Source organism: Aedes albopictus, chromosome 1, assembly GCF_035046485.1.
Source record: "Aedes albopictus strain Foshan chromosome 1, AalbF5, whole genome shotgun sequence".
NCBI classification, from domain to species: domain Eukaryota; kingdom Metazoa; phylum Arthropoda; class Insecta; order Diptera; family Culicidae; genus Aedes; species Aedes albopictus.
Window position 1 is genome coordinate 322,528,811 of NC_085136.1, and position 14,545 is coordinate 322,543,355.

Consider the following 14,545-nt stretch of genomic DNA (forward strand, 5'->3'; position numbering starts at 1 on the left):
ACGTGCCTCTTCTTGTGAACCAACATGCTTACCAATCTTGAAAGTCCACTGTGACTCTTTTACACAAGGTTGTTAACAACATTGAGAAAGTATTCACTCAAAACTAATCTTGTTTGGGTGTTTTCTTAGATATCGAGGGTGCCATTGACAACGTGCCTTTCGATGCCATATTGGAAGCCGCACGGGGTCATGGTCTATCTCCAATGATTTCCAATTGGATTCACCAAATGCTCAAAAACCGACATCTCTTCGCGACATTGCGTCAAGCAGCGGTTAGGAAATTGAGTGTTTGTGCATCAGCACCCTTTTCGACCTGATGCAAAACGCTCTTCAGGTAGTTGAGGTGTCGCCAATATGGCCTTTCGGTAAATCCAAGTACATCTATTGTTCTTTTCACGGAAAAGCGAAACCGTAATGGTGTTTGACCTTTACGTGTCTCTGATTATGAAATCAATGTGACTGAACAGGTAAAGTACGTTGGAGTCATTCTTGATTCAAAGCTTTTCTGGACAGCTTATGTTGAGTTCAGAATCAAGAAAGCTTGTATGGCCTTCGGGCAATGCCGGCAAACCTTTTGGTACAACTTGGGGTCTAAAACCCAAGTATATCAAAAGGATTTACACAACTGTTGTTCGTCTAATATTGGCCTATGGATGTCTTGTGTGGTGGCAAAAGGGCGAAGTGAGAACGATCCAATCAAAGTTAGGCCATCTTCAAAAGATTTGCTTACCCGAGCAGAAGGACATACCTTACAAATTCCGTGCAAAGACCAACCTGTGCTCTAATACCTTAAGTTGGTATTGCTATATTATTCTACGCAATGTTATGAGAACACCATAATAACAATTGGAGGTATTTGTGCAAAGTTAGGTATTGATGTGGTATTACTGATTTAGCTGGCAAAATAACTCAAGAACAAGATTTGTTATTATATCATGGAACTACTCAAAAATGTTCCATTTAATGGCATGAAATGTTATTAGTTTGTTTTTTTCATACCTTCTGGATAACAAATATAGCTTTTAAAATTATGGTATACAATCATTATTGAAATAACAAGACTTGCTATTTTTAGGTGTTATTTATGCAAAATTATGGTATTCATTTTTTTTTTATTTTGCCTCTTAAGCCCACCTAATGAAGGGCATATCGAGGTATAATGTTATTTAAGATTAATATCTCGATATGTTATTTTGTTGTTATTCATTTCTGCTCGGGTAATGGCGATGTCCGGAGCGTTCTCTTCAACTTCTACGGCAGCGCTCGAAGTTCTCTTTGACGTTGTCCCACTACACGTTCATCTTAAACAAGAATCACTTTCTTGCACTTACCGTCTATGGGTACACGGTTTGCTAGAGGAAACTCCTGTGAACTGCAGATCAACACACACCTCGTTGTTTCCACTTTTGGTAGATTGGGACAAAGTTGTTCTTGCTCCAAGTGATCTTACAATTGCTTAATTTTCCATATAGGACATTTTCCACGAAATTCCCTTCCCGGGATGAGTGGACATCTGGATATCTGGAAAGAAGTATTTCAGACGGCATCGTATGTTACACTGATGGCTCCGTTCTCGAAGGTCGAGCAGGTGCTGGTGTCTATTCTCTTGAGCTCAGGCTGCATCAGTCTTATTCACTTGGTAGACACTGCACCGTTTTTCAGACCGAAATCTTTGCTCTTATGTGCGGAGTGCAATCAGCACTTCAGCAGCATGTAATGGGCGAAGTAATATACTTAAGTTTAGATAGCCAGGCTGCTATTAATGCACTTGCTTCGGCCAACTCTAGGTCGAAGATAGTCATCGCTTGTCGAACTCAAATCGAGGAGCTGAATTCACCAAACACTGTTCACCATGTATGGGTACCTGGCCATTCTTCCATCGCTGGAAATGAAATGGCTGATGAGTTAGCTCGCACTGGATCATCACATGACTTCATAAGCTCTAAGCCAGCTATTCCGATATCAAAGTATTGGGTTAAGCTTCTGATTGACACCTGAGCTGCCACTCAGCACAAACAATACTGGAATAGTTTGGAGTCATGTCGTCAAACTAAATTGTATTGTACTGAGCTACATCCAAGGGTGGCGAAGTATCTTACAAATCTGCCAAAGCAGAATTGCAGCATTCTGGTCAAAGCATTGATTGGCCACTGCCGACTCAGCTATCACATGGCGAATATTCTGCAAGCTGATTCATTTGTTTGTGATATTTGTGAATCCGATTCTGGAACTTTGTATCACAGAGAAACAGACGTCACCCTCCGCTCGCTTCCCATCGATCACCTTTTAAACGGTTGATTCAGATTTCCGTTAGTAGGTCGATTGACCACTCGCTGCGCTGGCGTCGTTTTTGCACCTGTTTGACGCTTGCTCACTACCAGCACCTAGTGATGGCCTGGCCAACCGCAGTACGTTTAGCATTGGGCGGTTTTGTCCTGATGACGATGTTTTTCAATGAAATGTATTCTAAGAGTTACGTCTGTTTCTCTGTGTTCGTATCATTTGATATGCAACTCTGCAGTTGTTGTGTAACTGCGTTTCCGAGTACTCGGTAAACACTTTACGCTTTATGCGTTATCACAGTGCCCTTCTCAGGGCGCTATTTGAACCCATTGTAGAACGCTTATGCGTGTATGACGATCCTATTCCTTTACCAGTTCTTTTCCCTGTCCCATCCATTTTTTCTTCCCTTCTCCCTCAGGTAAATGATGAATAGGCTCGTGTTCATGGCGATGACACAAACTTCCCACATGGAGGAGAACGTGCCTCTGGAGACGACCTACTGATACCTGATACCTGATGCCAAAGTGGAGGCCATATACGTACATGCTACCATTTAACCCTGTGTGAAGTGTACGCATATCGGATCCACTTTAGCATCCATTTCAACATCATATGCAATCGTGTGCTGGCTGGGCCATTTGCAAGCAGCGGCGGCCAATTTACTGCGCGGAAAGGATGTAATTTGTATATCACTTTTACGACGCGACTGATGTGCAACAAATATTTATGATATTTCAAGATTTTTTTCTGTGTACTTTATTAGGAATAGCGCTCTACTCTAACACTGTTGTTGTGATACATTTCGATTTCATTATATCATTTCAAACTCCCAGGAACACAGCTTGCAATCCATGCATGGTTTCCATCCAGCTTCTCCACCGCCCATATCGAAACAAGTCTCACGGTTCATCACGTGCTCCAAGTATCCACAATCCCCATCCGGAGGTCCACCGTTGTTGGCATGAATCTGGTACGGCTGGTTGGTGTTGCCTACCGTGTAAGCAACCAACCCACAGCAGAAGCACTTTGGCTTGGAATCTGATGTAGAAAGAATACTGCATTTAATATGGAGCGTATTTGAAAACAAATGGACTTTGAACACAATACATAAATGGGAGATGTTCGTTGTTTTCAGACAAATTTATTAGGTTAATCATCTCTCGATGAAAACAATGCACTAACACAATCACACTTTTGCAACTATGTCTCAACGTGCCCTGTCTTACCATATGGTCCGGGGTAGAAGAATCCCTCCAGTGCCAGTAATCGTATTTGCACCGGATTCCACTTAAGCTGTACGAGATCGAGCGAATTCAGTCGCACTGGGAAGTTCACGTATTCAGGATACCGAGAGGCACAGCGTTTCTTACTGTCGTGTGAAACAAACATCTTAGCACCGCCGCGTAAAGGAAAACATTTCTGACCATCGATATAGTACCAATTATTCGCCATTGCTGATTTACACCCTTTAACCAGTGCTGAAATGGTTATTTATGCAACAAGTTGCAAAATGATGATTTTTTCAGTACGAGTCGTACATTTATCCAACGAGACTTGCCGAGTTGGATAAATACGACGAGTGCTGAAAAAATCGAGTTTTGCAACGAGTTGCATACAACATCTTTTGCGATTACAACAAAATTGAGCACCATCTTTTCTGACTGTTCAAGCATATCTCAAAAGAAACAACCTGCGGGCATCCATGCGCCCAAGACTGATTTTTCCAATCAGGTAGGCTGTGTTTATAAGTTTCACAAGTACTCGGAGTCGCGTCGTCAACGAGTGTTGTTTTTTTTTGCTGCTGCTGCTTCTAACTCTACGTCTGTCTGGGCTGATCAAATCTGATTTTGATTTCGCTCTATCCGATTCTATCCGGATTTGATCTGCTGAATAGGTATAGAGCTGCCATCGAATCGACCCAAGAAGGAAAGAGTCGGAAAGACCATAAGCGTTTCAGAAAACTTGTTAAAATTGTACACTAGCAAAAGTGCCGAAAAGTAGTACTTTACGGCACTCTTAACAGTGTTGAAAAGTTCTACTTTTCGGCACTTTTGGGCTAGGGAAGAAAAGTAGGCCATTTCGTTACACTTGCGGCGATTGAAAAGTGCAATCATATAGCACGTAATTGCAAAAAAAAATCATTTCGTCATATCCAAATTCAACTGCCTACAGCTCATTTTGGAAGCTGAACGGTGAATATCATTTGGTATTTTTCAAAGATAGCCGGTGACATTTACCTCAAATATTCGAAAAATAGCGGTTTTTCCTTGACTCTCTTGCAGAACTGGTCTAGCCGCACAAGTTTTCCATATACCATATTCTCAGGTTCAGCTTCTAAAATGAGCTGTAGGTGGTTGAATTTAGATATGACGAAATGAATTTTTCAGCACTGCCTTTAACGATGTAAATCAACAAGAAAAAAAAATTCGCCATAGTGTACCAATCATGGCTGACTCCATAAGAAATGCATGCAAATAGTGCGAAAAGGAACCGAAGTTAAAAAATGTAGCCATAACTGGTACAGGGTTCCTACCATTGGCATACGCTGTAATAAATACTAAAAGTAGTTTTGGGTCAGTTTCTATATTTTCCCGAAAAGTATGTTAACTAAGCTATCTTTTGACATATTGATGACATTTGTTGATCTTCTCGTTATTTTTGTACAAATAGTTTTCCTTAGGTAGTGCCATATTTGGTACAGCCACCCTATAATCGGTATAATTATCGGGAAGATAATAATTGCACGATACTGAGTCGCTGCTTGTATTTTCCATTTGACAAAAAAGATAAAAAAAAAACTGTTGTTATCGCTAATGTGAGGTAGACTAATCCGTTCGGGAGAATGTGGCTTTTGTCGGTTTTCACAGCACAGCAGGAAGAACTTTACAATCACAACAGCGGGCGATTCACCGAACGAAGCAGGAACGAAAAAACACTTGCGTACTGTTTCACTGGACACGATCGAATTAAAAAGTTGTTGCATTCAACGTTTACAAATCAAAACAAAAACAATCGATAACCCCAAGCCCCATCCATTGGTTCACTGTGCAATTTCGACTGCTCCGGTCAATCACTGAGTAGCAACTACCATTTGCACGGTTTTAAAACCACTATGAGTGTTGCGCGATGTACACTGCCCGTCATAAGTATAGACTCAGAAAAAGTATTTCAACAATGTTGCATCACCCTGACTCACCTTGGTATCTTCAAAACCTAAGGACTTACTAATATCAAAGAAAGAAGATAGACAGAATGCTGTAGTATCTGGCAGCACGGTAGAATAAGATAATGAGACGGAGTGAGGGTTTTAGCAACGCACCCGAGATGTGTGGGGAGGAAGAGGAAGAGAGTGGGAAAGAGGGAGGATGGGGGGATTGGCTCGGATCGAGAGAAGTGATAGAACTGTTGACTGAGAAGCAAGGAATAAAAGTGCTCTGTAATTAATTGGAAGAAAGTGTGCTATTACTCAATAATATACGGAAGAAATCCTAAATACTATAATCTGGCGACGAGGCAGTAAAAATGGTATGTAATTTGATATGGGTTACGTGTTAAAATGTTGTGAAATAAATTAATTAGCTGTCGCGGCGGAATGATGAAAATGGCGGATCGGAGTTGGTCGATCCATTCAGATAGCTGCGGGGGCAATTTTTTGTTGCCGAAGAGCCGAAGACGGTCTGGTAGTGTTCGTGTTTAACTTGGTACATTCAAAGTTTGGACTGGTGTTGGTGTACATGGGTAGCTGTTAGCAGTGAAATGAGCTAGCAATGATGAATACAGGATGGTGTTTGTGATTGAGTGGGGCTATAGGGGTTGGTTATTTGAAAGTTTTTTTTTTTTGTTGATTTTGGTTTGATATCTTGCTGGCGTATGGGAGAGACGTTGCGGCATACTGAAGCGTAGATAATTGTGAGAAAAAAAATGAATGACAGATCGCATTAAGTACGGCAGAGCTGAATCCTGAACGATGAAAATGGTAAGTGATTTGTTTAAAATGATCTGGTTTAGTGAAACAGAAACGAAATTCAATAAATATGAGGAACAATTGTGTTTTGATTTTCTATTGGGAGCAATGGTCGAGTCGGCTTAGAGGGTTTCGATGGAAGTTGTACACGACAAATGGAGACAAGACAATCGTAAAAGACGAAACATTCTCACCATTCCATTGGACAATCGTGAGGGGCGATTGAGAAGCGGGTTTCCTAATGGGTTGAAATGGATTCGTAAGGGGCGAACCTTGGGACGAACCAAATTGAATATTTAATCGTGAGGGGCGATTGAATAGATGTTTTTTTTTCGAATGGGTCGAACAGATTCGTAAGGGACGAATCAAAACGAATGATTCAATCGTGAGGGACGATACGATTTTCAAATGGGTTGAAATAAATTCGTATGGGACGAATTAGATTGAATGGGTCAATCGACAATCGTAAGAATCGCGGCCGGTGGCCGGAGTGGTGATTAGCAACTCCACCAAAGATGCTGGTCGTACATTCTTGTCATACGGGAGCAGCAAGCCGCTGTTGGTGCGCGGAAAGTTCACGGCTGAAATTGCAATCAACAACAGAAGTACGATCGCGCAATTCTACGTAGTGGAAAAGGGGCAAACGTGTTTGCTGGGTGATTACACGGCAAAGCAATTACAAGTCCTGAGGGTCGGAACCAACATTAACAACGTGAAAGGGGATGAGGCGTTCGCGTGTATCAAAGATGTTGAAGTTCATATACACATGCAACCAGATGTAAAACCAATCGTGCAACCTGTCCGGAGACTGCCAATACCATTGGAAGGAGAGGTCAACCGTAAGCTGGACGACATGCTGAAGCGAGATATTATCGAGCAGAAAACTGGACCTACGTCCTGGGTTTCCCCATTGGTAGTTGTTTCCAAAGCCAACGGAGGACTTCGTCTTTGTGTAGATCTCAGAAGGGTAAACCAGGCAGTGCTGCGAGAACATCACCCTATGCCTGTTATCGACCAGATACTTACGAGGATTGGCAGTGGAGCTGTGTGGAGTAAGTTAGACATAAAAGATTCTTTCCTCCAGGTTTTGGTGGCGGAAGAGTCTCGCGATATTCTTACTTTCATTACGGAAAAGGGACTGTTTAGGTTCAAAAGGTTACCGTTCGGGCTGGTTACGGCACCGGAAATTTTTCAGAAGGTTATTGACGAAATACTTTGTGGGTGCGAAGGTACGCACTGGTACCTTGACGATATTTTCGTGGTCGGCAGAAACATGGAAGAGCACAACTTACGGCTTGAAAAAGTTATGGCTCGACTAAATGAAAGAGGGGTGCAGCTGAATCTCGAGAAATGTCAGTTCAGAACGGTAGAGGTAGAGTGGCTTGGGCATAAAATTAGCAACTTAGGAATTTCTCCATCAAATACGAAGGTAGCGGCCATTCAGAATTTCCGACAACCTTCCAACGAGAGTGAAGTTCGCAGCTTTTTAGGGCTGGCAAACTACCTTAACAAATTCATCCCAAACCTGGCAACTCTGGATGAACCGCTTCGAGACCTGACGAAAAAAGGTGTAAAGTTTTGTTGGGACTCACGATGTGAGCTTTCATTTCAAGCGATAAAGAATGCTATGTCACAGGTTAAGATTCTGGGTTTTTACGACCCTACCAACATGACGGCAGTCATTGCAGATGCCAGTCCAACGGGTCTCGGGGCGATACTCGTACAAACAAGTAAGGATGGTAACCGTAGAGTTATCAGCTTTGCATCGAAATCCTTGACAGTAACTGAAAAACGTTACTGTCAGACAGAGAAGGAGGCCTTGGCATTAGTGTGGGCAGTGGAAAAATTCCAGTTCTACCTCCTTGGAACAAAATTTCAGCTGGTGACGGACTGCAAAGCCCTACTGTACTTGTTTACTCCTAGATCTCGCCCTTGCCCTAGGATTGAAAGGTGGGTGTTGAGGCTTCAGTGCTTTGACTACTCCGTTGCTCACATTCGTGGAGATGAGAATGCGGCTGATGCTCTCTCACGTCTTTCTCGTTCAGCAGTGGAACCGTTTGATTCTGCTGAAGAGATCCTCATACAGCATATTGCCGCCGTTGATGCTGGGGTGGTTGCAATTTCCTGGGATGAATTGGTTGATAAAACACGAAATGATGCGGAAATCAGAGATGTTCTCGCTGGTGTAAAAGACGATACTTCACAGTTATTGCCTGTTGCTTACCGTGTTATTTTCTCAGAACTATGCGACGTCGGTGGAGTGCTTCTTCGTGGGGACCGTATCGTCATTCCTGCTGCGTTGCGTCAGCGGGTATTGGACACCGCACACGAAGGTCACCCGGGGATGACAATGATGAAATCGTATCTTCGAACCGCTGTATGGTGGCCCAAACTTGAAGCTGATGTCGAAACATATGTTAAGAAATGTCGGGGTTGTGTCTTAGTATCCGCTCCAGATGCCCCAGAACCGATGCTCCGGAAAGAACTGCCTACCGGACCTTGGGAGGACATAGCAGTTGACTTTCTCGGACCGCTGCCCGAAGGTCAATATCTCTTCGTTGTTGTAGATTGTTATAGCCGCTATCTGGAGGTGTGTGAGATGGTCCAAACGGAGTCCAGGGATACAATCGATCGTCTTCGTGAGATGTTTGGTCGTTATGGTGTTCCGTCCACAATTAAAGCCGACAATGGGCCACAGTTTGCAAGTGAAGAATTCAAGAACTTCTGCCATGAGTACGGGATCCAACTGGTCAATACTATACCGTACTGGCCACAAATGAACGGCGAAGTAGAACGCCAGAACCGTTCAATTCTAAAGAGGTTGCGAATTGCCCAAGAGCTCGGTAAAGAGTGGCGGAAGGAACTGCGCGAATACTTATTGGTGTGCCATGCAACAAATCACTCTACGACCAAGGAAGCTCCTTCGAAACTAATGTTTGGACGACGCATCAAGAGTCGGCTACCGAAAGTTCCTGGTTTTGTTGATGACGAATCTACTCGGGACGCTGATTGTATACAAAAAGAAAAGGGAAGAATGTATTCCGACAAGAAACGTCGTGCAGAACCGAGCGGAATCCAAGAAGGGGAACGAGTGTTTTTGAAGCGGATGAAGAAGGATCACAAATTGCAGTCCGACTTTGCCCCGGAGGAATTTCAGGTTGTGAGAAAGAAAGGGTCCGACACAACTGTCCGTTCTTCGGTGTCTGGAAAAGAGTTCCGGCGAAACGTTACGCACTTGAAGAAAGCTCCAGAAACCAACGACATGACTTCTCAGATCGGAGAGGAAACAACAGGCGACAATGATGATCAACGCGAGGAGGTAACAGTCGGCAACTCGGCGAAAGATAAGGAAGAACATCACGTCAAACCGTATGAGCAGCAGGAACAGAAATTTCGAGAGAAACGCCAACGCCGGGAGCCTGTACGATACGATGACTACGTGCCATACTATATCGAAGAAACAAAGGGTGGGGTTGTAGTATCTGGCAGCACGGTAGAATAAGATAATGAGACGGAGTGAGGGTTTTAGCAACGCACCCGAGATGTGTGGGGAGGAAGAGGAAGATAGTGGGAAAGAGGGAGGATGGGGGGATTGGCTCGGATCGAGAGAAGTGATAGAACTGTTGACTGAGAAGCAAGGAATAAAAGTGCTCTGTAATTAATTGGAAGAAAGTGTGCTATTACTCAATAATATACGGAAGAAATCCTGAATACTATAAATGCCATCTCTTGCCTTTTTTTCTATGTTAACGTCAAGCCACAAGACAAGTGGCGCTCTCTAAGCGTATAAAGGTGGAAGCTCTCTGTAACAGTGTTCGTGATTTGTCATAAGAGAAGGTGATGTGTGTATGTTTTGGTATTCGCATACAACCAGTAACGCACACTACCGCATGAAGCTTGAAATTTCATCCGCAGATAGCGTTGCAGTAGTATCCCCCCGAGCATCAGCGGAGTGGGCATTCTTGATATCTTGATTTTTATTCTTTTCTAATAAGCTGTCTTCAGCAAAGTTATTCAGAAGCCCAAAAGCAACAACTTTTCTGAAGGCAGCGTTTTTATAGGTGTACTGGTTTAAGAGATATCGAGGTGAGTCAGTACTATTGTATTGTTGCATTACTTTTTGTGAGTCTATACTTATGACGGGTAGTGTACGTGTTGTCAGATCTACACGGAGAAATCAAACTACCTAATTTTTGGGTCGATTTTACTCAAAGCTGAGTATATCGAATAAACTATGTAGTTACCCAAAATTAGGTTGTTTTCCCTCTTTCCCTCACCGATGTTGTCAAAAACAAACAGAGATGCATCTACCCAACGGGGGTCCTTGAGCCCAATAAGCCAATTTTGGGTAAATGCAGGTTTACTCAAATTTGGGTTGAATGAGGGGGGGGGTCTTGGGTTGAATTTACCTACTCTTAAGTAAATGTTTTTGCTGGAGGTGAAGGCAATTTACCTAGTGTGAGTTTAATCGATTTACTCAAATTTGGCTTATTGGGCCGAACTATGGGATTGCGTCAAAAGAACTAAATTTTGGGTAGTTTGGCGGTTCCGTGTATGGTTATAAAGGGTGTATTCCATAAAATTGAGACACAGGAAATATTGTACAACTTTTGATTGCGCTAGCCAAAATAGCTAATTTTTTGGCCATGAATAGTATATTTATGTGTAGCTAATACCAGAAAATTTTCATTAAAATCGGTTTAGTATTGGCTCAGACGTTGTCGATATCATTAAATGAGATTTTAGAAAATTTGGACACCCATTTCAAAAAATTGCTTAGGCTATAACTTTTTTGTTACCTCATCAAAACGTATGAAAATTTCACTCGATATTCTTAACATAGTATGAATTATGTGGTAAAAACTTGATTGAAATCGACACAGTACTTTTTCTTTTAAATATCCAAAGCTCAAATAGCTTCAAGAATAATTTTAGGTACTTTTTAACCATTTTTAATTTCGCGTGCACTATTTTGACTGTAGAACTGGTAACACTGTCCCGATTTTTATAAAATTTAGACAGGGTAAAATGATCGTGTTAAACTGTTTTCAGTTTAAATTTCAGCCATTTTTGTCGAGTACTTTCAAAGTAAGAGCTGTTTGAATTTCACTATACCAAACACATCTGCTTATTGTGACATAGTGCGACATATATGGCTATAACTTTTTAACGGTATGATCAAATTGAATGTAATTTTGACAAATCACTTCTACATACCGTCGTGCGGGGCCACTTTTGAAATGCGGGGCTACTTTGGACACTTTTGAATAAGGATTTTTTGAATTCAAAATATGGTTCAAATCTGTTTGATGTCTTAGGAACTATTATAAAGCAATAGTTTTCCCTTCATTTGGTTGAAATTATTTTTCAAACAGACCGTTTATTGCTTGTCAGGACGCGAAAAAACATCGAAAAAACCAATATAATATACATAACGTATCAGAACATTTGGTCTGTAGGCATTGTTTCTACAGTTCATAAATTTCAAAGGGTTGATCAATTCATTCAAAATGTATCAATGTAGCATATACAATCGAATATTTGTATCGTTATACGTTATAAATGACCGTTTCGCCCAAATAAAGGATTGATGGTCCCTTTTTTCAGGCTTTCTATATAGCAATATCACGTTGCTCATAATACCAAAGGTAGCACAGAACCATCTTAAAACGCATATTTTTATTGAAATTATGTATGATACAGTATACTACAGTATTGGTACAATGTAGTTTTTCAAATAACCCTGGAATTTGAAATGCAGTTTTGTTATAGATAAAAATGTCCAAAGTAGCCCCCATCCGGTTCTATATGAGATGTGTCCGATTGGTGTATGAACAACTTTTTTGTTTATTGATGGATTTAGCTCAAATTTTGCATACATCCTACATACATACTCACAATTATTGTGTATAAAAATTGCGGAAATTCATTTACTAGTCTGGAAGTTATAATGTCATAAAGTTGAAAAACCATGAAAAAGTGTATAAAGAAGCCCCGCACGACGGTACATACTTTTCGAACATAATTTTTTTTATTGAAATCGGTCACCCTATAGAGTGAGTACAGTCGAACCTCCATGAGTCGATGTCCCTTGACTCGATATCGACTCATGGAGGTAAATTTTTCCATACTGAAAAAATATTTCTGGGTTACTATGATGGTCCCTCCGAAATGTCTCCCAAAGGTTTTTTGTTCCACTACTCGATATTTCCATGAGTCGATGGTCCCTTCAATATCGACTCATGGAGGTTTTACTGTATAACAGTTATAAATTTAAATAATATGTGTATTAGACCTGTTCCCTTTTTTTGACGTACCCGTGTCACATCAAATTATCAACCCGCATGCAAAAACAAGTCTTCAGTCCAAAATTTAGCCAAATTGATAAAGGTTTAGAGGTGTATCAAATCGATTTTGTGTTTTTTCGAGCATTTTCACGAAAATGTACTCCAATATCCAGAAAATTGCACCGAAAAGGTACAGAAAACACCGTTAAAATATAGTTGAAACAATACTCTACAACTTTGCCGAAGACACTACGGTGTTTTAATAGCTTATTTCAAAGTTATTCAACAATTTTCGTTGAAAAATCGCGAAAAAATACAATATTTTTACGGTTTTTCATGTAAAAGTCATGTAAATTTACATTGTTTTAAGTGACTAATTTAATTAGCTATTGCTCCTATGTGTTACGAACATTTCGTCCATACATCATTTTAGTGTAGGGATTCGTTTTCATTGACTAATTATCAAAAGTATGTCACGTTGATTCTAAAAATCGTATAGAGTTGCCAGCACAAAATTAAACAAAGTTACCCATAATTAAAACGTCATTACATTTCTTTGTCGCATCTGCATCAGTTTCAATTTGGTGTAGATGGTTGAGCATGAGACTGCCGATTCGAAGATTCAAGGTTCGAGCCCTGGAATATGATTTTTTGCGTCTCGATCCAGCTATAAGTTAATGAGACTACACTCTGCATCTCATTGCAATTTGGCATCATAGCCTTGTTTCGAAACCGTAGAGAGCATAGTAAGAATGAAGTATCCCTTTATCGTGTAGTTGAGTAGCTTGTGGCTTGATAGATGTAAGTAAACTCCACCGTTATATGATAAATTTTGCATTCAGAAGCAGTTCCATCATCGTATTGAATTGTTTTAGCTAAATTCATCGGTATCAAACAGATGTCCAATATTTCGTCCAGCTGATCTCATCGACACGATTTCTTGTCAACAAGTAAACTAAATATCTAGCTAGTCCTGGAATGGGCTTAATTGGCAGGTCCCGATCATCATCATTTGGGAGATTGCGTGTAAGTCATGGGCCATGGCTCATGGCAGAATCATCTTCCTAACTGCTACAAAGAAAGAAAAAAAAGTTTATTATGTATTTGAGCTTGAACCTGGGACCATCTGATCCGCAGACTCGAGCCTTATCATCTGCGCCATTTCTGATACTTGAATCAAAAGACATTAGAATACGATGACATGACGTCTTAATCATGGGTAACTTTGTTTTAATTCGTGCTGGCAACTCTACGCGATTTTTAGTATCAACGTGACATACTTTTGATAATTAGTCATTGAAAACGAATTCCTACACAAAAACGATGTATGAACCAAATTTTTCGTTACACAAAGGAGAAATAGATAATTAATTTAGTCACGTAAAATAATGTAAAATTACATGACTTTTATATGTAAAATCGTAAAAATATCGTGTTTTTTTGTGATTTTTCAACTAAAATTATTGAATAGCTTCGAAATAAACAATTTAAACACCGTAGTATCTTCGGCAAAGTTGTAGAGTATTGTACTAACTATATCCTAACGGTATTTTCGACACCCATTTGGAGCAACTTTCTGGATGTATGAGTAAATTTCTGTGAAAACGGTTAAAAAAACACAAAATCGATTGGATACACCTTTAAATCTTTATCAATTTGGCTCAATTTTGGACTGAAGACTTGTTTTTGCATGTGGGTTGATAATTTGATATGTCACGGAGAATCAGAGAAAAAAAGTTTCAAAGTGAACAGGTCTAATGTATGTAGCTAGGTAAGCCACAGTGGCTCCCAATTACTCCCGGGAACAAGCTCAGTAGCATGAGACCCCTCGAGCTGGGTCTCAGGGCCGGCATGCTACTCGGTAATCGGAGGGGCTTCGCGGACAAAGTATGAAAACTAAGAAAGTTCACATTTCTAAAACAATTTATTAAAAATCCTAGTGTGTCGTATGGGTGTTGTTCTGGGTTATAAAGTGTATTAATTTGTTAAGTGTGGCCTAATCTAGATCTTA

At 40.7% G+C, this 14,545-nt stretch overlaps 1 long non-coding RNA gene across 3 annotated transcripts; it reads right to left on the reverse strand.

The window, feature by feature from the left end:
• Positions 1–5,362, reverse strand: LOC109397841 (uncharacterized). 3 transcript variants are annotated; one of them, XR_009997490.1, is made up of 3 exons: positions 5,228–5,362; positions 3,510–3,761; positions 1–3,321 (listed from the first exon to the last, which is right to left on the reverse strand). It is a non-coding gene; the product is annotated as an uncharacterized LOC109397841 (long non-coding RNA). The 3 variants fall into 3 exon arrangements; XR_009997489.1 differs by having other exon boundaries at positions 3,510–3,749; positions 5,171–5,362; XR_009997488.1 differs by having other exon boundaries at positions 5,171–5,362.
• Positions 5,363–14,545: the final 9,183 nt, after the last annotated feature.